At 35.7% G+C, this 24,296-nt stretch overlaps 1 pseudogene; it reads left to right on the top strand.

Annotated features, from left to right (window-relative positions):
* Positions 1 to 10,913: 10,913 nt before the first annotated feature.
* On the top strand, positions 10,914 to 13,798 carry LOC149571468 (peroxisomal targeting signal type 2 receptor-like; annotated as a pseudogene).
* Positions 13,799 to 24,296: the final 10,498 nt, after the last annotated feature.

Below are 24,296 nucleotides of genomic sequence, written 5' to 3'. Positions count from 1 at the left end.
CGCGTAGCTTTGCGCGGCATTTCCAAGAGGGAACCAATAGTAGCCATAGCATCAGCTACCTTATTCTGGAGTCTAGGTATCTACATGAAGTGGATCTAAGTAAAATGCTCTGTTAATTGATCAACCAGATCTTTGTAAGGTAGCAACTTGTCATCCTTGGTCTGATATTCATTCAATGCTTGCTTGATGATAAGCTGAGAGTCACCATAGACTTGAAGCTCTGTGATATTCCATTCAATGGCGATCTTGAGTCCTGCCACAAGGGCTTCATACTCTGCAATGTTATTGGTACACCAAAATTTTAGTTTGAAAGATTTAGAGATATAATCACCTTGAGGTGTAACCAAGAGTATGCCCGCACCAAAGCCATGAGAGGTATAGGAGCCATCAAAATACAGCTTCCAGAGTGATGGTGTCTCTATCAAACAGAGGTGTTCGTCGGGGAATTCCATGATGAGTGGGTGATCTACAATTAAGGGTGCATTAGCCAAGTGATTTTCAATAGCTTGACCTTTGATGGCCTTTCTGTCAATATATTGAATGTCAAACTCATTGAGAAGCATAACCCATTTTGCCAAACGTCTGGTGAGTACTTTGCGAGAGAGCACATATTTTAATGGATCAATCTTTGATATTAGTTGCACAGTATGAATCAACGTGTAATGACACAGCTTCTAGGTGGAAAATACCACTGCTAAGCATGTCTTCTCCATTGGTGTGTAGTTAAGTTCATAGCCCACTAATGTTCAGTTGATGTAATAAATAGCTCTTTCCTTTCCCACATCATCAAGTTGTGCTAGAAGAGCACCTAATGTTGTGGGAGTAGCTATGATGTATAGGATGAGCAGGCGCGCTACAACCAGAGGAACCAAAATAGGTGGATTAGCTAAGTATTGCTTAATGAGCTCAAAATTGCACTTGCAAGCTGGGTCCCATTTGAAATTTTGATCTTTCTAAGCAAGTGAGTGAAAGGTTGACACTTATCAGTAAGCTGAGAAATGAATCGTCGGACTGATTGGAGTTTTCCTTGTAAAGAATGAAGGTGTTGGAGTGTCTTAGGGGGAGCCATATCCATGATGGCTTTGACCTTCTTAGGGTCAATCTCAATACCGCACTGTGACACAATGAAGCAAAGGAGCTTTCTTGAAGTAACACCGAAGACACACTTCTTTGGATTTAGCATGAGACGATATTCTGCCAGTCGGTTAAACACTTCCTTGAGGTGAGATAAGTGATCCAGAGCATTGAGAGATTTGACTAGAATATCATCTACGTAATCCTCAAGTATCTTATGAATTAGGTCATGGAAGATGACCGTCATTTCGCGCTGATAGGTTGCCCCAATGTTCTTTAACCCAAATGGCATCATATTGTAGCAGAATGTGCCCTGAGGTATAGTAAATGTTGTTTTATGTTAATCTTCCTCTGCTATACGAATCTGATTATATCTAGAGAAACCGTCCATTAGTGACAAGAGTTCACGACCTGCGGTGAGATCCACAATCATGTCGATATTTGGCAATGGAAAGTCATCCTTTGGACAGGCTTTATTAAGATCCCTGAAATTAGTGCAAATCTTGATATCACCAGAGGGCTTGGTAACAGGTACCATGTTAGAAATCCATTCAAAATAATCTATTGGGCGAATGATTTTGGCCTCCAACAGCTTCTCTAGCTCTACTTTGACTAATAAAGCCACCTTGGGGTGCATTTTTTGAAGTTTATGTTTGACAGGCTTGGCCCCTGGATCTACTACCAGATGGTGTACAACTAGTTTGGGGTCCAACCCCGACATATCCTGATATGACCATGCAAAGCGGCCTATATTTTCACGGAGGACTTCAAGAAGAAGCTCTACTTGTTCAGGTGGTAAAGAGGCTGCAATGTATGTGATATGTGGTATCTCTATCAGACTGATATCCATAGGTTGAGTTTCTTCTGTCAAAATTGAAGATATAGGAGGTCGATGCTCCTATGGGGGGAGGATGAAATCTCCATCCTCAGGTGCCTCTAAGAGGTTTTCACCATTGGATACGTCCTTTATTTTTGTTTCATTTTTTTAGTCACCTAATGGCGCTCCAGAGGAGTTTTCACCATGGGATATTTTTCTTTTATCTTTTTTCTTTTTTGTTTCTTTTGGAACTTCATTTTTGTGACTAGAGATTTCCTCCTCCCCGAAGTAACCTATTGGATCTAGCTTGTAGACATATGCCGATGGTGGAGGTGGTCGTTTATGTGGCATTTCTACCACCATGAATTTAAGGAGCATGTGCTTAGTAGAAAACTCATCAACATGAATGACACTTGGTTGGTCCTAATCTATGAGTGAGGGGTGAGTGAGGGGGAGGTCTATGAGGTTCAAGGATAACTGGAAAAGCACAGAGGCTCCGAAGATTATTTCGTCAAGGATAATATCGTCGTAAGCTTTCTTTTCAACTTCCTCAAGGATGTCTTCAACCTCAATGAGAGTGTTTTGGATGTTTGTAAAGGCGTGGCCTTTCGTTGTAGTGCTCCCAGTTGTGAGGAGTCCATAGCCCAAGCCTTTGGTTTTCTGTCCTTGGTGTGCTTCTATAAGCTATCTCATACCTGATTCTTGGCAGCCTAAACCACCTCCTTGATAATCCCATTACTACGTGGCCAAGCGATGTGACCAGGGATATTTATGTTTAAAGTGATCAAGAAGTGCTTCACTTTTAGGAGGTGGCTCCTTGTATAGCCATGTGTTAATGTCTAGTGTATTTTGTGCTCCATCAAGGATACCTTTGGTGACAAATGTGGTAGGGCCCAACTGGTGAAGTCGAGAGGTAGTTTCTGGTATAGGCCCTTGATGTATTGGGTGTCCTTGAGTATGTGGGTCAAGTGGTAGAGTGTCGACAGAAAAGCATTCGTGAGACTATACTCGCCACAACCTTGGTAGTTGATCTTAACCGTGGAAAGAGTGGAGGCTAAAATGGTGTCCGGATCGTGGCAGGTGCCAGAGGAGCTAGCCATGGTGGTGCCAATTTTGATGCTAGGAGAGTGATTGGTGTATGAAACTTCAACCGCATTGCAATAAGCAAAGGGTTCAAGATCTGTGTGGATGGTTATCTCAGTGCCATTATGCAAAAATTTGACGCACTGATGATATGTGGATGGAACGGCCTTCATGGCATGAATCCATGGACGACCGAGGAGGATGTTATACGGAAGATTAAGATCAACTACATGACAAAGTGTTTCTTGAGTGACTGGGCCGACCCTAATAGGGAGCAAGATGGTTCCTTCAGTAGTACGCTCCAAATTGTCATATGCCTTGATGGTGATCACCTCATTGATGATATCTGCTTCAGTATATTCGGCCTGCTTGAGGAACTTTAGAGTACATAGGTTTAGAGTCGATCCATTATCTATCATGACACACTTAACTGCAAAGTCAGAAACCATGACAGCTATGCGGAGTGGGAGGATGTGATCGGGTTCAACTGCTGGGATATCAGTGGTTTTGAAAGATAAGGCATAGGAGGTCGAAAGATGGCCAACCAAGTCGTGAAACTCAGTGGCGTTTATGTCAAAAGGGATGTGTGACTCACGTAGAGTATTGTCAAGGATCTCTTGATAAAGTGGGCTTGTTCGTAAGAGATCCAGGATGGAGATCTAGGCCAGCATGTTTCCAAGGTGTTCCAAGATGTTATACTGTGGCCCTATTGAAGGTGATTCTGATGAAGATGCTTGAGATGGAGGTGGGCATGCTGATGGTGGTCTGATTTGTGTGGATACAGATGGACCAGCTATATTGAGTCGTGTTCGATGGGTAGCAATTGCACACTGAGTATCTAGGCCTTTGATATTGATGACATTGACAGATGGTTCAACTTGGGATATGCAACCAATTAAGCTACCATAGTCAAAGTATGCCGAGGTATAATTCTGAGATGTGTCTCAGTTGTCACCTTGTTTACCTGGAGCATTGTTAGGTTTGTTGATAGGAGGGTTTGCATGTGCCTTTCTCGGGTTTGTGTTATGAGAAGGGAAATCATTTTGATACATCATTAATCTTGCATTAGGTGAGGGTTGTGCCCCCACTGTGATCTCCTTCTGGTCAATGAGGTCCTGTACATAATCCTTAAGCTGCATGCATTTAAGGGTAGTGTGCCCTTTGACACAATGGAATTTGCAATATTCATTATCTTTGTACCAGGATGCTCTAGACTGATTGGGTTCCAAGGGTTGCATTTGTGGATATCGAACAAGGTTGTCTTTGGCCAATTTTTTGAAGATTGTATCAAGAGGTTCCCCCAATGGGTTATATGTTCATGGTTGCCTTTGAACACAGGGTTTACTACTTGTCGCCAATGTGATAGCATTAGTTTGATTATGAGGAACCTGTATTTTCTAATGAGTTTGCACGGGTGGTTGATGGTACATAGGAGGTTGCTATTGATAAGTTTGTTGTTGGCAAATTGTGGTGGGAATAGTGGTAGCTGCCCCAACAATATGGACTTATCGAGTGTCAGTGACGCCATCTATTACTGTATTCTTGTTTTTGTTCCAATACCGAGTATTGTCGATGCTCGAACCACGGTCTTGGGTGTTTTCCTTGTACAATCAAATGACACCATCCTTGACGAGACCTTGCTTGAGGCCCATTCCTTTTTATTTGATGTCCTTGTATGTTTGCAAATAGTTCATAACCATGTGATGAGTGACGCTAGGGTGTGCGTTGTTTATGAACATCTTGACAAGATGGCGCTCAGGGATGGTGCAAGAGATCCTTGTTGTGAGGATCTGCCAGCGTTGCAAATACTCTGTAAGGCTTTCCCCTCCTTTTTGTTTGGTGTTAACAAGGTCCACTACAGATAATTCAGTTTCAACAAGATGGGTATACTAAGCAACAAACACCTAAGAAAGTTCTGCAAAAGTTTTAATAGTACCTTGAGGGATACGACAAAACCATTCCAAAGCTGGTCCTGCTAGGCTCTTGGGAAAGAGCCGCATGAGGAACACATCACTATAGGCTACCTCCTAAGAATGCATATAGAATTCCTTAACATGTGTGACTGGATCACTTTTCCCCCTAAATTTTTCAAACTTGGGGATCTTGAAATGTTTAGGAAATGGAGTCAACATGATAGTCTTATCAAAAGGGTATGGGCAATCATTTTCAAATTTGAAAGTCTTGGTGTCTGTCCCATCCTTGAGGGCTTTGAGGGCATTTTTCATTTCTTCCCATTCAGACTTTATAGGTCAAGGAGCGGATGCCCCTAATCCAGGTGCCCCCAGTGGAGTGGATGTTATGGTTTGCTAGAACATGGGTTGTACATACTATTGCATCTGCTGAGGTGGGTGTGGCAGGTAACTATGAGGTTGTTGCCCTATGAGGTAGTTCTGTGCGGGTGCTTGGGCATACTGCTAGTGTGAAAGCTTCGGCTAGAATGGCAATAATGCAGATGATGCTTGTGCCATGCTCTGGGAATATATACCGTGACCAATATATGTGGGTTGTGCTCTTTCTTGAGAGTAGGACTGATTTGGAGTAGGCGCAAGGTAATTAATATGCGGCAAAGGGTTTACCGTAGAGAATTGCAATGGTGGTGGATTTGGGCTATTGCCTAAAGGTGGCATGGAGAAATAGTTGGTGAGGGGTGGGAGTGAATAGCTATGTGATGCAGTGGATGATAGTGTAGAAGGTGTGAACGCGACTGTAGTGCTACGGGGAAGACTAATGATAGGTGCCTATGTCGCAGCAAAATTCCAAGGTCCTAAAGGAAAAGTGGTTGAAGAGCTTTGGCTAGTTCAAAGGGGTTGATAGTAATGTTTGGTGGGATGGAGGATGAGGTATTGGACCCTAATGGTGGTATTTGAGTGGCAAATGGACTAGATGTGATATGGGGTGGAAATGAAAAGGTAGTGCTGCTAGGTGCAAATGGGGGATTCGGTGGAGCGAAAAAATGGGTGGTTGAAATAGATACAAATGGTATACTTGAGGTTGGTTGAGATGTAGTATGCACTAATGGTTGAGTGAGAGTGGGATGAGTGTTCTTTGGAATGGGAATCGGCACCTGGGTCGAGGGGATATTTGGGTCTGCTGGTTCTACCTGAGGTGGTTGTCATCCAAACAATGGGTGATTAGAATCTGTTATGTTGATAGGTGGTGGACATCCAAACTCTAAGACACCAACATTATCTCATAAGAAATTTTCCATGATGGTTTCCTTGTTGCGATCTATAATGGCATTGACGATAGTAGCATGACCAGGTTGGTTCATGAAAGCCTCAATATCTATGGATGATCCTGGTTCTTCTGGGATTTGTGGTGGTGGGTCTGATGGTGTCATGGATACCATGGAGTATGGCTGAGCTCAAGATGTGTTACCACTATGACTAGGATCCATGTCTTTTTTTCGTGTGTGCCTACCAAAACATGTGATGGGTGGCATGAAAGGATGCTTCTCCTAAATGCAGCAAGGGATGATACTAAGGGTATCCAAATGATATGATGCTAAGTGCAAGAAGCTTTTGTGTTCTTAAAATATGAATGCGAGAAATGTGGTGGTGATGCAAAAGGTGTGACCCTAACCTTTGGCTCAAGGTGATGTGGGACACCAAAAGCAACCTATTCCTAGCAAAGTGTTGTGTTTCGAGGATGCTCAAGATGATGAGAGATGTGATGCAAAAATGTTTCTAAATGAGTGAAAAAAAAATGCTAAGATTTTAACAATGCAGGTGGAGGATTCTTCCTCAACAACCTAAGATGAGAGGAGATGGTCTGACTTCAAATGCTTAGATGGGCTAATGCAATTTCTAGATGAGAGACTAAACCTACAAGTGTGCAAGTGTGTGTGGAAAAAGGAAGGACCTAATCAGAATGAGTAATAGTAGAGTTGTCAATAAGGCTCGTATTAACACCACGTCAAAGGGTTAGATTTTGGATTTTGTAGTCCCATTCTGTTTGCAATGCTACTTCAGCTCCGTCTTTCTCAATTTGATCTTATTTGGCAATCCTAGGGTTGGGGGTATGCTTCTTATGCTTTGCTTCGATTTCCTTGTAGGTTGGTATTTGAGGAAGCTTAGCCTTCTTAAACTTAGTCTTGGGATGGCTTGACATGAGAAATTTCTGAGGATTAAAAATCACAATCGTGGGGTTCTTTGGAGGCAGTGACTACGCTAAGTATGCCCTATGCTAGGATTGACCACACTTGGCAAAAATTCATTCAACAAATAAAAGATCAACCAATAAATAAGAACAACCAAATAGAAGTTTTGATCCCCAGAATGTGATACTTGTGCCAAGGAGTGTGTATGTTTTACAGATGTTTCGATCAGTCACTTCAAACACATTAACATCCTAGATGGTTGTCTACAAGGCTGACAATTGGTTTAGCTAGGGAGTCCTCGATATACCCAAGGTACATGAGGCCCAAATCCGTAGATGAAACCAAAAAGATGTCACACAGCTAGAGGAGCGGTAACCCACTTCTCCTCTTTCACTTCTCAAGGGTATAAAGTTCCTTGAGGCTTAGCCCGAGTGACAAAATCTTGATCTCAAGAGAGGTGTCTTTGGATTCACCTCTCGATCTTTATACTCCACCAGAATGCTGGAGTTGAGGTCGTCCCAAGGGGTGATGAAATCCTCAAGCAGGCCTCCTAAAATTTAAATAAGATTTTGGATCCTAATCTTATGCACACAAGATGGCGTTGAAAGATGACAAGGGGAGAGAAGACTTGGATGATCTTGGGCTAAAAGATAGAGTTCTTTTCCAACTGATGCTTAAGTTTTCTGATCTAGACCTTGCAAGCACTCATGTTTAAGATACAATGTTTATTCCAATTTTGAAGCGTCAACAAAAGAAAATGCGATCAAAGAATGAAAGCAAAAAGAAGAGTTAGGGTCAACATAAGTAAACTCGCACACCTGGAGGCCCTCCACGTCAAGTATCGATTAATTTTCTTTAAGGCATTCAAGTTTGAGTGTGAGTTTGTTTTAAGCCCAAAAAAAAGATGTGTAAAATACGATTGTCAAGCGCGCGCCCGAAGGCCCTCCACGTCAATTGATTTTTGTTCAATTTTAAAATCGAAACTTGAAGTGTGATCGATCTAATCTAGATTTGTGGACATTCAGAAAATCTTATAAGTTAAGATAAATCCTCAAAAAATCTAATTAAGTAGAATCAGATTGGAACACTTAACAACTTTTTCAAGTGGACCCATCCCCATATATGGCGTTGATATTGCAACCAATGGTTAGAAAAATGGTGAGTCCAAATGAAAACCACTTAATTTGATTTTTGTTGATTTATGCTAACTTAATGAATTTCTTAAGTGTTCAAAAATTAACTTTTCCTAAATTTGCTTGCAAAAGATAGATTAGTTTGTAAGTTTTAGAGCACCAAAGAGAAGTGTTTGATTTGTGGGGGTTTTTAGGCATACAAGTTCATTTTTCCAATTTACAAATACAAGTGACAATGACTTTACCACGATCAACAAAAACAGACAGCGTTCCCACAGAGAAAATGCAGGAAAACGCGTTCCCATGAGTGTAGCGTTCCCGCAAGCGGTTTCGCGATCCCACTAGGAATTTCTTTCGCAGGGATGCATTCTCGCAGGCCTACCAAGGCGCGGGAATGCCAGAAAAATTGGTAAAAATAAAAATAAAAACCAGGGAGCTCATTTTGAATAGAGCAATCTCGCTGGTTTATGATTTTACAATGTTCCCGCAACGTGGGACTGACAGTCCCGCGAAAGATTAAGTTAATACAATTTTTTTACAGCAATAACATTAAAAACGTGTTCCCGCAAGCGAGAATGAAGATTCTGCCTTTCCTGAGTGCGTTCTGGCTAGAGGATTTGTCAGCGGGGATGCAGAGAAAGTTTTTTTAAGTCACGTGGCAACTGTCTGGTGATAAACTGCGAACTCGCAGTCGCAGGTTCACGTTCCCGCTAGCTAATGGCCTCGTTTCTGCGTCGCAGGATCACGTTCATGGGGTCGCGGGTTCGCAGAAAAATGTTGATTTTTGAGGTCTCAAAAATGGAAAGCGATGAGATGGCCGGGAATGCAATTTCCAAAAGGTGACCTACGTACCTGCAATAAGATCAGCAAACCTAACACAAAAACCTTTAAGCAAACAAGGTTAAATTGGTTAGTAAAAAAAAAAGGTTAAAACAAGGTTAGATTGACCCAAATGCGAGGTCCCACCGGGCGTGCCAAAATGTAGAACAAGATTTAGTGTACAAAGAACATTAGAAATAAGGAAAACATTCACAAACATAAAACTATATTCCCATATAAAATTAGACAAAAGAAGGTGTAAGAGAGTGCAAACTAAGAGCAAGATCACTCCAAAAGCCTCCTTGATGTTGTAGATGCGTCCTTTGATGTATATGTATGCTCAATAATATTGCTCAAAATTCAAATGGATGGATGGGGTGAGTGAAACAAGGTTTCAACAATGGAGTCATGGAGTGATTTTGCCATTATAATGGTATTTTGGTAGTTTATGAGCTCTCAAAATAGCATTATAACTTTGCATGGAAGGTGGATGATTTTAGTGAAGGAGGAGGGTTCAATTTATAGGCCAAGGGCTTGAGGGATGGAGGGCTAAGATGCAAGGATAGCAAGATGGTGAGAGAGGGCTAGGATGCACCTAAAGGGGAGCACATGGATTGTGCTTGTTTAGCACCGATAGGGAGGCGACACTTGTCACAAGGAGGATGAGTGTGAGAGGATAGGATAAGGGTTGGTAAAAGGCTTGATGAGGGTGTTTGAGGATGTAAGAGTTATGAGTGAGGATGTAAGAGCCATTTATGGCTTTGTAAGAGCATTGAAGGCTTATGGTTGGGATATTTTGGAGGGAGTTGAGATTGTTGACTTTGCTTGGTTTAAGAAAATCTTAAGCTCACTTAGGGAATGTGACAAGGTTAGGGGGGGGATTAGGCTTGGTTTAGGATTAGATTAAGGATGTTAGAGATGTGCAAGTGGATGGCATTCATGAGAGTGGGTGAGTTAGTGGCTAAGCTAGGTTAGTATGGGTGGATGGGGTGGATTAGGCTAAATGGAGGATTTAGGATAAGTTAGGGGCTATTACATTTGAGGGCTTTATTTATCAAATAGATTTATTTAATAAATGAGGTTTTTGGATTTAGATAGGAGAATAGGATTAATTGACAAATAGTGGTTTATTTGTTTTATCAATTAAGACTATAGATGATTAATTAAATTAATCAACTAGGGGATGGCAAAGGATTAATTAAATAGAAATTTAATTAATGATGCCTTTAGAGATAGCTAAATAGGATTACCAAAGCGGTGTAATCAAATTTAGGTGTCTACAGTTGGATTGCATGGATTATCGAGGAGTATTGTATCTAACCAAGATAGTAAATTTGTTGGTTATTTCTAGAAGACTTTGTGGAAGAAGATGGATACCAAGTTGAAGTTTTGTTCTATATTTCATCCACTGACTAATGGACAAACAGAGGTTTTGAACAAAAGATTGAGTAATTTTTTTAGATGCTTAGTTGGGGATAAATTGAGAGGTGGGGATGGGGTTGGCATAAGAAGAGTTTACAGGAGTATTGGAAAGACACCTTTTGATATTTTTTCTAGAATACAACTTAGAGGTATATCTAATTTGAGCGATGTTGTTTGAGAAAAGAAAATACGGGCTAAAGGTGATGAATTTTTTGAATTCATGAAGTCTTTGCATAAGGAAGTGAAACATAAGTTGGAACAGAGTAATTAGAAATACAAGGATAATGGTGATAAGTCAAGGAGACATATGAGTTTTGATGTTGATGATGAAGTGATGGTTCATTTGAGGAGAGGTAAATTTTGTGTTGTGACATACAATAAGTTGAAGATGAAGAAATTTGGTCCTTGCAGAATCTTGAGGAAGTTTGATAGTGGTAATGCTTATGAAGTTGAGTTACCTAGTGACATGGATGTATCTCCTATATTTATTGTTGCTTATTTGTACAAGTATCATGAATCTGATGATGAGTTTATAGTGTCATGTGATTATCATAAGAAGCAGAATGGTGAGATAGAACATGTATTGAATCATAGAGTTGGTATGAGTATGAGAGGAAAGGATTATTTTGAGTATTTGGTAAAGTGGAAGGACAGGCCACTTGAAGATGTTGCATGGATTTCTCAATTGGAGCTCGATTTAGCTCGGGTTGTAACACATTCATGATTCTGGAGAATCATTTCTTTTCAACCCCAGTTGTCTAATGCAGGAGCATCTTGGGTTGCTTTGCTATCCTACTTGGTAGATGTGTGCTTGGTTATACTTACATGAACCTGTTCAATGACTTTGTTGTTGATTGGCTTGGTAGAGTTGTTTATATCATTCATTTTTCGAGTGGCTTGGGTTCTTCTTTTTTTGAGTGTTTCTGTTTTGTATTCACCGAGTGTCTCGGTGACCTTTTTTGTTGTTGTTCGATGATGTCTCTCACCAAGTTGTTTGTTTGGTTCTCATTTGTGAGTCAACTCATGTACTTAATTCATGATTGTTATTAATATATTGGATCGATCATTGGGATTCATGTAGACCATTATTTGGTTGGCCTTCTCCCTATGGTGATCTAGAATCTTTTGTAAGCAAATTTGGCAAGTATATAGAAGGTCTTGGTCTAGGTTTGGTAGTTAGTGAGAGGGAGTAACGAATCAATCATTTTTAGGAGGAGTTAGGATCTGAAAAGGGGGAACATTGATCATGCATGTTGAAAGACATTTGATGTAAGACTAAATCTTTGTATTGGTCGTAACCTAGAAGGTATCACAGTCGAGCATGTATAATGAAAATTTGATGAATCAATAAAAGATTGATGGTCCTCTCTCTTTTCTAGCATTGTCTCCTTTTGAATTGCATATATTGTTTTAAATCTGCAAGGTTGTTTGATTGCTAGGTGTGACTATGGCCCTAGTCATCATCCCTTCTTGCGTCAGTATGTACCAATTATTTTGATGTGGTGTCATTGTCTCTTCATGGTTGCCAGTGATTCATAATGGTTTTGTTAATTTAGCCAATAAGTTGTTTGTGGGAACTTTGTTCCAGTAAAATTAATTTTTAGACCGAAAAATTGTCAACCCTTGTCAGATTTAATTTTCTGACCAATTGTTATGTCAATCCTCTTTTAACTATGGTTTTTCCTATTTTTTAATCTTAGTTTATGACTTTTTCTAAAACAAAATCTTATTTCTTTAGCTCTAGTAGTTGTTATGGATTTCTTTAAAATTATCAAAAGAAGTAAAAAACTATACACTTATTGTGAAAATAATATCATAATATTTTTAATTTCTTTTTGAATTTACTATGGTTTTTCTTTTCTTTTTTAGCTTTTATTAATGGTTACCAATTGCTTTAAACTTATGAAAAGTGTTTCTTCGTAGAAATTATTTATTATTAATCTAAAATACATTTACATATGATAGACAACTTTGTGATATTTTTTCATTATTACTCATTTTTAAGATAATTGTATTACCAATTATTCTAATTGTACAAAATAATATACTCTCGGCTCTTTGTTGCAGACACATAAACGTGGAACTACAAGTATATACTTTATGTGTTTTGTTATTCCCTTCAAAATATCTAATGCTTGGATATGGAAGTGTTGATTTTTCTTAGCTTGTTTTAATGTTATCTTGATTCTTTCAAAAGGTTCTCTCTTTGCAATATAGCATTTTGTATATGATTTATGGTATCATCATCAAAATTTTATGGGTGTTTCATTTGCCTCTATGATTTCAACTATTGATATTTCTGGGTGAAGGATATGAAACAACAAAAAATTCAACTCTGCATAGCTTCAATAAGGTTGAATACAATTAGTGATTCATTCTAAAGATATTCATGGTATGTCTTATATGAATTATGGTCAAGGGTTCTCATAAATCTACAATTTATGCAAAAGCTTATGGAAATGAATATGATCAAATGGGTAATGCTCTAGTATCCATTACCAACAACTACATATTTCATCTTCTTTGTTGTTGTCTTTGAAATTTTATTCTTGCTTGTGTTTAGGACTGTCTTTAATAGGTATGTTCTCCAGTTTAACCCCTTTATGGAGATTCGTTTGGTTGTTGCAACAACCCAAAATTTTGGTATTGTCATCAATGGTTGGAAGGATGTGTTAGAACTTATACCCAATCAAATCATTGATTATTTTTCTTTTGACACGACAGATGGGTTGTACAATTATACATGGTCTGAGTCCAATGAAAATCTAGTTATTTTGGCCAATGGTGATGGTAGTGTCAATTTTTGGGATGATACGATTAGGCTATGGAAAAATATTGATAGACCCCAGTCTATGTGTGTTTAGAAAATGTACTTATTGTGCCTATGTAGTAGTTTGGAACCTAAGACATGTTGATTTTTTTGCTTCTGTTTTAGGAGATTACAGTACTACAAGGATTTGGGATGTGATAGAACCCAATCCTAATTTCAGCTCATGAGATTCTCTCTTTGGAATAAATATAATGATTTTATGTTGGTGACTAGGTCTGTTGATAAAAACAAAAGGTATGGGATGTTAGGACATAGATGACTCCAATTACTATTTTCCAAGGACACGCATACAATCTAGAGGGTCCATTTTGTGCCTCATCAGGAGAATCTAATTTCATATTTCATCTCTCATTTTGTGTATGTGGGATTATAAAGCGTCAAGAGATGCTCTTCTAGATCGCTATGACCATCATTATGTGTTTGTTCCAGGAATGGACATGAGTGTTCTTGTGGAAGATATGCTATCATGAAGTCGATGGGATGAAACTATTTATGTCTGGGAGTATGGAATGGATTCTTGAGCTTTGTAAAAATATTTCTTGAGTCTGTGTGTTTCAGATATAAGGTAGTGGTTTCCTTTTGTACATCTCTTTACAAAGAGCTAAGTATTCTATGGCTATGATTTTTTTTTATATAACAGGTGTTTAAGGTGGAAATGGAAGCACTCAATAAGGTGTATGTCAAATAAGACTTCCACTTCTTAAACATTTAAATACTAGAGAAAGAGGAGCTTCCAAATATAACTCTCAATACAAATCAAGTTAGTTTAGCACAACCCAAATGGAATAAGGGATGCCAATACTAAACCCAAAATATATTAAGGAAATGTGCAAACAAGTCATCTTTCATGCAATGTAAATTTGATTTAAAATATGCAAATATGAATGTAAATTGAACCAATTGATTTAGTGACAAGTGTAGGATAGATCTAGGAGCTAAATATATGTAATTGACCCAATTAAAATATGGAAATAGGTCTATTCTCAAAGATTAAATAAATGATAAAGTACTTATCTCAAAATGTGAAAGGGAGTATACGTATTTGTTCAAAAATTTGTGGATCTAAAACTATGACTGAATTTCTCACTATGAATCTACGATCACAATTAAAAACCCAAAAAAATTTGTTTTCCTCAAACCTCTTGGAACATGTTGGCTTGGTGCTAAAGTGTTTGGACACTTTATAGGAAGATAGACATGTTCTCAAGAAACTATAGCAAAATTGGCCCGACTTATTTGGAAATGTCTTGACAAGAAATTTTTGGATCTATGATTGCAATTTCAATATCTTGCTCCTACAGTACACATTAAAACTTGGTTTTGTTTTGGTTTTATGAGGGTTTGTCTTGGCCAATCCCTATATTGAGGATTCAACCTTAAAATTGATATGTAAAAATATTGATAAAGGAAATGCTAGCATGTACTAGTATTAAATATATAAATGAGAAATACAATTACCTTTGTAGATGCAATTAAATATGACATATGATCAAGTATGCAAATGTAACAGTCTTTACTCAACAAAACTAAAAGGAAACCATAGAATTCAAAACCTCATGTATATGAATGTATTTTATGTCCCTTGGTGAAGAATGGAACAACATGAATGATTTAGTGTGATAGATCTACTCCTTAGAATTCAAACTCCACTACCACCTTGAAGGAAGAATCTTGATGCAAGAAGGAAATGCTTGATCTTGGTGAATATCTTGAAGTGTTTTCTTGAAGTCTCATTTACATGCATATGATTTCTCCTAGTTTCTTGTAGAATATTGATGGATAAGAATGAAATTCCCAAACCTCCTTATATACAATTTTTTGGGATTGAAACAAAGTAGATTGACCCAAGTGCTTGATTAAATTGTTTAAAGAACTAAGAAACCTTGGACACCTAGGGGCCCAAAACTTAAAACCCTTAGGAAAGAGGTAAAATTGTGACATCCTCTTCTAGAATAGGTAAAAATAGTTTCACCTATCCCCAAGGAGGTCAAAAAATAGAGGTCTATGAGGTCTCAGAGAAAGTGTAAAAATATCCATGAAGTAATGAACCCACTGGAAGATATGACCAAAAAGGTGATAACACAACACCTAAAGGGCCATGTTGGGAAATGAGAGATGACCTATAAATATGAGGAAGATTGTAAAAATAAGGAGACCAAACCCACACTAAGGAGGGCTAAAAGGTCTCAAAATGAAATGGTTCCATTTTAAGATTGTACATTTAGCCCCCACTTTAGAAGGAGTATGAGGCAAGTCATTCTCTCGGTAAAGGAAGAAGACGAGGGAGTTAAAATGTCACAAAAGGATAGAGCATCACCAAGATCAAATACATAAGGCCCCAAACCTAGTATTCTAACTCAATTCTCATGTATAAAAGCACAAAAACAAAGAAAAACAAAACAAAACAAAAAAAAATCAAAACATTCATAAAAGGGGTTAGTACTAAAACCCAAATCAACTAGTGAAAAATACCTTAGCTAAGGAATTTTTGTACTCACTAATATTATATTTGGAAGGTTGTTACAAAGCATAAGATATCACATAGGAAAGGTAAGATCACCACAAAGAATTATATCCCCTATGATTCTAGAGACTATTAACCTGAAAGCATGAGAGGGAGAGAGAGAGATTGTCTTTCCCTATAAGGTTTGTGTGCATAAAATAAAGATACAATATCGGGATCAAATGTTCTAGTAGGTTTGTGTGCTCAGTAGTCAATCTTGTGTTCCAATCGATGACTTTTGCATGCATGTGTCCACCTATGGATCAATTCCTTATTATCACCATGAAATGTGAATATATTTGTGTTATTTTTTGATGGAAAAGGGTCTATTATCCATAGAGAAAGAATATGTGTGTGTTTCCCTAGGATGAAAAAAATCGTTGATACCCATTAGAGAGTGGCGTGTAAAAATAAAATGCAAATGTATTTTCTTGGGATGGATAAGTGTCACTGATACCCGTTAGGGAGTGGCATGTTATAATGTAAATGTAAAATTGCATAAAAATCAATTATAGTACAAGGAGGGCATATGTATGCCACTCTTATGATGACTATGTAGCCATAGACATCATAAGGAAGACAATCAAGGATAACTACTTCTAGCAACAAGGATATATCCTCTAACAATAATGTACATCACAAACTTAGTGAAGAGTGTTGACTCTTGAAAGCTAATAAAATGGATAAATTAAGAAAGGATAGGTCACTTATGAAAAGAGACCTTTGAAAGGAAGAGATCTTGTTAGCAAGTCATCTATCTTCAAGAGGAATGTCTAAACAAAGATAAAAACTTCAAGACAAAAAAGGGGAAGAAGAACAAGAACACACCTATTCATCTCCATGTGTCTAAGTGCAATAGGGATCCTTGGACGAATGATGAAAAACTTTGAGCCGCAAGGCAAGGATAAATTATTGTGATAAACATAGTTATTCCAATGAAGAAGAGGTGATGATGAAAGTCATGCACCTATTGTATGTAAGAGAGGGTCATGATCAGGATACAATTCTTTATAGGAAAACAATGTCACGTGATAAATAAATGCCATTGTACGAAGGAAACTCGATCCTTAGACAAAGAATGAATGTAAAACAACCTTTCCCCTAAAGCGTGGGGCAAGAAATAGAAGTCTATTGTGGATTATATAACAAAATCTTGTGAAGATATACAAATGAACTATAAGCATTAACCATAAGCTAGCCATGCACAAAAAAAACCACCCTATATCAAACAAGATGTATCATAGAATAATGAAACGCCATAGAGAAAATAAGGAATTAAATGTCATAGGATATGAAATTCCAAATATGATATGCTAGAAAAGATATTACATATGAAGTAAACTATAGATTATTGATAAATATAAAATATTAAAATCTAAGGCATTGAAAGATATTGTTAGCAACAATCACATCGTGCTTGAAACAAAGTATACCCATAAATAAGAATGTATCATTAATAATGCATGCCTATAGAAAAAAAAGATTTAAAAAATATATAATGTTATATGCCTACAACAAAGAGATAAAAAATCCTTACAAGAGAAAAAGGGAGCATAAAATAATTCTCCTACAATAGATCCCTTATAACATGTATGATACAAAGATAAAGTTGCAGATAGAAATGTAACACAATCAAATCAATGTAAATATATTTGTAAAGAATACACATTGAGAAGGAAGAGAGAGGGGTATTAAGTGCCCTAAAACATCTCTCGTAGATACCAAATATAAGCTTTTGAGAAAAGGATATTAAAGTATAGAGAAACATGCATTAAGAAGCTGAAATAGATACCAATAAAATACGAATTGTGCCCCACAATTAAGAGGAACAAGGAGAAGGGCCTATTATGCCACTCTTAAACATATTATGGAGAGTATCATAAGGTGGCCGCAATAGAGAGTGGAAATGCTAAGTAATTTTATGAAGAAGGAATAATATATCTTGTGTATAAGAAATTTTTCCATTTTTGATTTTATCATTAACATATAAAATGAATTCAAAATACTCACAAATTAAATTTTCGTTTTTGTAGAAAAAAGGACAAAAAAATAGCAATAACATTCTTTTGATTCGGTTGATATCGTAGCTTAGGCATTGTCAAAAGGTAGTGGTAGACTCTTAATTCTAAGGCTTGTTGAATGTCAATAGGAGAGATGAGGATGGAGTTGGAAGAAGAAGATGAATAGGTTGTGGCAAAGGAAACGGATGGGGAATATTGGAAGGGGAAACATAACTGAGGCCTTGTGGATTTTGTCATTGAGGAATGTGAATGGGAAGCTTAATACCATGTTCATTGATACCAAGACCTAAAATCTTATATCCTTATCTAGTGATAGTATTATAGACCATGGTATAAGCAGTGTGAAGGGGATATGGAGAGAAACATTTTTCATGAGGGTGAAGGGTATATTTAGTGTAAGGAGGAATAGAATGATTAATTATATGTATAGGAGTTTTAGGGGTAGGTGTTGGAGATGGTGAAGGAGATGGGTCATCTAAGAAAATTTAAATGTCAAATTTATGGATCATACTTTTAATGTAATGCAAAGTAGGAGGGGTATTAGTAGATTGATCATGGATAGGAGTGGGGTTTGAATTAAGAGCATGAGTAACAAAATCTCTAATACCATTTGAAAGATGAATGAAATTTCATGTAAAAGTAAAATGAGGGTCTTGAAATATGCCTTATTGGGATACCTTGTATTAGTTAACCTTGTAATACCATATGCAAGAAAATTATGTAAAGATATGAACACTATGAAATGAAAGAAACTTGCATAAACATCATAGGTATGATAAAGATTTTCAAGAACAAAATTAACCATAAAATTATTACACACCATAGTACCTTAGAGAATTTCATTTTATTTTTTAATGTTTAACTTCGCAAGATAGTCAAATCTAATTCTACAAATAACACAAAGGGGAGAATGCTCAAAGAAGCAATCTAACGCCACAAATAAAGGGACACAAAAAGGTAAAAACCTAATGTAGAAAAAGGGATATCAAGGGATCTAACCCCAAGTCAAAAAGAAGAGACTCATTGGGTTCACCAAAATATTTAGGGGGGAAATGGAAGAAATCAATAAGGTGTATATCAAATAAGACTTCCACTCCTAAGCATTCAAATGTAAGATAAAGAGGGGCTTCCAAATATAACTCTTAATAAAACCCAAGTTAGATTAGCGTTACTCAAATGGATGATGAGATGTCAAGACTAAACCCAAATTATATTAAGAAAGCATGTAATAAAGTCTTCTTTCATGTAATGTAAATTGATTTAATATATGCAAATGTCAATGTAAATTGAACCAATTGATTTAGTTACAAGTGTAACATAGATCTAAGTGCTAAATATATGTAATCAACCCAACTAAAATATGAAAATAGGTCTATGATAAAAGATGAAATAAACGATAAAGTACTTACCTCAAAATGTGCAAGGTAATGTGCCTTTTTGCTCCAAAAATTGTGGATCTAAAATTGTGACAAATTTTTTTACTGTGAATATGCAATCATGACATAAAACCCAAAAAATCCTATATTCTCAAACCTCCAGGCACATATCAACTTGGTGGTAAAGTTTCCATACACTTTATGAGAAGATGGACATGTTCCCAGGATACTATAGATAAATCAACCCAACTTCTTCAAAAATGTCTCTGTGAGTAGTTTTCATATTTGTGGTTGCAACTTCAATATACTACTCCTATAAACAAAAAAACCTGGTTTTTTTTAAGTTTGATGAGGGATTTCCTTTATCAAGCCCTAGATTGAGGAATCAAGCTTGAAATTTAGATGTAAAAATACTGACAAAGGAAATGTTGGGATATAGTAGCATTGAATAGATCAATGAGAAATACAATTACCTTTGTAAATGCAATTGAATTTGATATGTGATCAAGCATGCAAATGTAATATCCTTGATTCAAAGAAACCAAAAGGAAACCATATAATTCAAAACCTCATATATGGGAATGTATTTGATTTGCCTTGATAAAGAATGGAAGAATGTGAATGATTTGATGTGATAGATCTCCTCATTAGAAGGCAAGCTTCACTACCAACTTGAAGGAAGAAGATTGATGAAAGAACGAAATGCTTGATCATGATGAATGCCTTTATGCATATTCTCTTAGTTTCTTGTAGAATGATGATGGATGAAAATGAAATGCATAACTCTCCTTATATACTAGCTTTCAGAGTTGAAAACAAAGCAAGTCCCAGGAGCAAGATTAAACAATTTAGAGACTCGAGATCCTTCGGTCCCTAGAATTTAAAACCCTCAAGAAGAGGTCAACCTAGGTCACCCTCTTCCATAATAGATCAACCTGAGTTGACCTATTCTTGATGAGGTCCAAAAATAGAGGTGCTTGAGGTCTCAAAGAAAGTGCATAAATATATGCGAAATAATAAACCCATAAGAAGATATGGCTTAAAAAGTGTTAAAGCAACACCTAAAGGTCCATGTCAAGAAATGAGATATGGCCTAGAAATATTAGGAATATTGGAAGAAGAAAGAGAGACAAAACCACACGAAGAAAGAGAGATCAAAACCACACTAAGGAGGGATAGAAGGTTGTTGAATGAAGTGCTTCCATTTTAAAATCGTACAACTAGAAATAGTGTATGATTTTAGTATTGATCTCTATGATAGGTGACTTTATGAGTTGTTATATACATTCATCTCTTGGTTGCAAGATGGATTAGAAAGCAATAGGATAATGAGAGGTTATATGCAAAGTAATGCAGACTATATGGAGACACTTCATATAGTCTTGGATTGAATTGATAGTGCATATATTCATTAAAAGTAAAAATATCACATACATAAAATGATATTTAGAGGGAGACTATTTGGATTCATAGGGAGGTTGTGTCTAATTCATTTATTGCTAATGTGGAAGTGTAACTGCTAAATCTCCCTATTTGGTTAAATTGAATCAAGTATCTTATTGTTGCACTAGGATAAAAGTTGTTCATATTGAGAGGGGGTCTTTGTAGAGAGAATTTCAATCATTTTAATCCCTTGTTAATGAGTTCTTCTCAACAAGAGAAGTTTGAGGTAAAATTCCTTGTTCCACCCTCTGCAAGTAGGTATGGTGGATACACCCATTGCAAGTAGGTATGGTGGAAATGCATTCTTCTCTAGGAGAAGTCTAAGGTGAAAGCCACCATTCCACCCTTTATGAGTAGGTATGGTGGACCATCCTCTACGAGTAGGCATGGTGGAAATGCATTCTTCTTTGTGAGAAGTTTGAGGTGAAGTCCCTCATTCCACCCTTTACAAGCAAGTATGATGAACCACTCTCTGCAAGTAGGCATGGTGGAAGTCATGTTTGTGACTCCATGAACTTCATGTGCTTGTGAAGTAACTATAGTGAATTATGGTATGTTGAGATGTGTATTGTTTTTTTAATTTTATGATAATGTGTCATTGACATCTTTTTTTATAGCTCTATGTGTCTGTCATACTAAAGATCTCTGTCTGACTAAGAGGGAGTGGTGAGGATTGTAGTTGGGATAGAGATGTTTATCTCTACTAGAAATGATACCTTTGTATTGTGTCAATAGTTGGAGAAGATATTTATGAAAATATTTTAGATAATATTATATGAAAAGACATGTGTCATGTGAAGAATCATGCATTTGGAAATATGAAGAGTCCGGTATTTGGAAATTGAAGAGACCTTTGGTTGTGATGTGAAGGGTCATTCAATTTTATATATATATTTATATATATTTATATATATTTATATATATATATATTACATGATTTCCTTATGTAAAAGGGTAATCACTATACTTGAACATTTATTATCAATAAAAGAGATTTTTTTTTGGTGTGGTTGGATTTTTCCCTTCAAGTGAAAGGGCTTTCCAATTTGTGTTTTTTTTCCTTCTTTTGCCTTATTATTTTTAATCATTGCCTCTAGACTAGATATTTACATCATTATTGCAAAAGATGAAGCAAATCAAAAATATATTTTGAATGACAAACCTAACTATCGAATAAAAGTGACTACCAAAAATCTAAAGAAATGTTTTATCGATAGGAAGGTTCCTCTGATGGGAAAGATGGAAGGATGAATGAGACCTATTTTTATGAAATGCTATCTAGAAAATCCTCTTTTAGAATAAGTTAAATAGATTACCATCGATGGGATCAAACCTGGAATTTGATGTTCACCCTTGCCGGTCATATGAATTTTTTATGACCGTTTGACCATTTAGTTACTCATCTTACATTCCGAAGGAAAATATTGATTGTCAATTTTTTTAATTTATGAAAAAATTAATATTTTTTTTTTAAAAAATTATCAATATGCTTTGTACTATATATTAAAAATATAAAAAATCAAGTCTTAATAAAGAGTTGCAAATGATCTAATTACTATTTTTTGAATCAAACATGTGATTTTTTTAAAAGCCACTCAAAATAAAACAAGATTTCTAAGAATCTAATTTATAAGTTTATTATATTCATTTAAAATTGTGATATAAAACATAAAATGATATAAACAAGTGGTATCAAAGATCAAGATCTCTTCTTGATTATTTCTTCTTCCCTATCTATATGCTTCATTGAATTTTTATCATTTATTTCAAATCGATTTAAATTACATTCATTAATGCATCTAGTGTATCCAAACCTATCTTTGACTTGTTGACATCTTTGATAATAATTTGTTTTAAAATCATACTTCACAATCAACATTATTTGTTAGAATAGTAAGAAAAACCTTCCATAACCTCATCATATGAGGATGACTTCTATGTCATTATTTTGTATTATAAAATACTGTGCATGCATCTTCAATTTTTGACTCCTTCAATCTCTACAATAGTTGTTTGTGTTATTCCATTTGAAGATTTTTTTTGAAATACCTACAAAAATCAATATAATAATCATATGTAAAACACTGTTTTATACAATCATTGGAGAAATACATAAAATAATTTATAATGTAATTATATTATGAAGAAGTTACCATAAGTCTATTTCTACGATTCACTATGTTCTGGAAAAAAAAAAGATTGAAGCTACTGTAGAAGTGAGATGCAATTGTCTCTTCATAAGAAATGATAGTTCTTGTTGATATAATTTTTTGATATAGATGTAAAGAATATAAAATTAGAAAATTAGTAAAATTAGTAACATGAACAAAAAAAATTAAATTATAGAAGAAAGTTTATAAACTTATAGATTTGATTTTTTAACAAATCTCATTAGGATTTTTTTAATATAAATTAGGAATATATTAAAAAAATCAAATTAATTATGCATATTTCTAAATCAAAACATACACTAAAATTGAAATCATAGAATATTTTAAGAAGATTCTAAATTAATATTAGTATATTAATAAAATAAATATATTGTTATAAATATATTTTATTTAGCACACATATGTCATATATATTATAAAATAATATATTTATATTACTAAATAAAATATTAGATTGCCTATAATATATTTTGATGGTTTATTATAAATTTTAAATGTAAACTTATGGTTTTATAGAAAAATAGTCTGTCAACATGTATGGTCTACTAATTTTCTAGCCTATCATATACGGTTCAAAAGTGGAAAACGGCCAATACAGTCATCAAATTCTAGGTTTGGATGGGGTTAAATTGTTCAAAAAAGGCAAGAAATGTGGTGGGTCCTCCTAAGAGAGATATCAAACAAGATTGAGCTTCTAACGGAGTATAAACATGTGTAATAATAAATTATTTTATCTGAAAAAGTTCTTTTTGAATAATACAGGTATCTAACAAGTTAAAAGTTCCAATGATGGAAAACAGTTATTAGAAAGACAAGGTGAATGATGGTGCCTATTAGCAAAGTATGCACATGATGGAAGTTGTTGGAAATATGAATAAAAGGAAAAATTAAAAGTTGTTGGAAATATGAATAAAATGAAAAATTAATGTAAGCACAGAGATGAATTTAATTCATCGAGAATCAAATTCTCACATGACATGATGTAGAGTATATCAAAAGATAATGTGAAAGCAAAATATTGCTTTGTGAAATGGAGTAATGTAAGGTGAATATATTTTTGTGAGTATATAGAGATTTTAGTGAATGAAAGGGGGAAGTGTTGGAAATATTCATAAAAGTAACATTATCATTTTGAATAATCAAGATGGAACATTAAGTTCTATGAGATATACTATATTTTTTGATTTGGAGGGTAATTAGTTTAACTTCGATGATAAAATTCTATTCAAAAGGGAAAATGCGAATAAAAATTTCTCTAGAGGAATAGTATTTTATCAAAAAAGGAGTTAAACTTTGGAGAAAGTTGAAAAGTATGTTATTTTCTAAACCCTAATAGGAGGGTATTTTCACTCAAGATGAAAGTGAAGATTTATCGGGTTGTCATATATATATAATTTATTTCATGTATTTAAATATAAGATGACTAATGCACTTATTCATAAAGGAAACTCAACATAATATGTTTTGTAATTGCATGAAGAGTTTATCCAGAGGAAGGAAAACTT

Source organism: Cupressus sempervirens, chromosome 2 (genome assembly GCF_028749045.1).
Source record: "Cupressus sempervirens isolate cs-2001-9-10 chromosome 2, ASM2874904v1, whole genome shotgun sequence".
Taxonomy (NCBI): Eukaryota; Viridiplantae; Streptophyta; class Pinopsida; order Cupressales; family Cupressaceae; genus Cupressus; species Cupressus sempervirens.
Note: the sequence above shows the minus strand (reverse complement) of the source record. Positions and strands in the feature narration are given on the sequence as shown.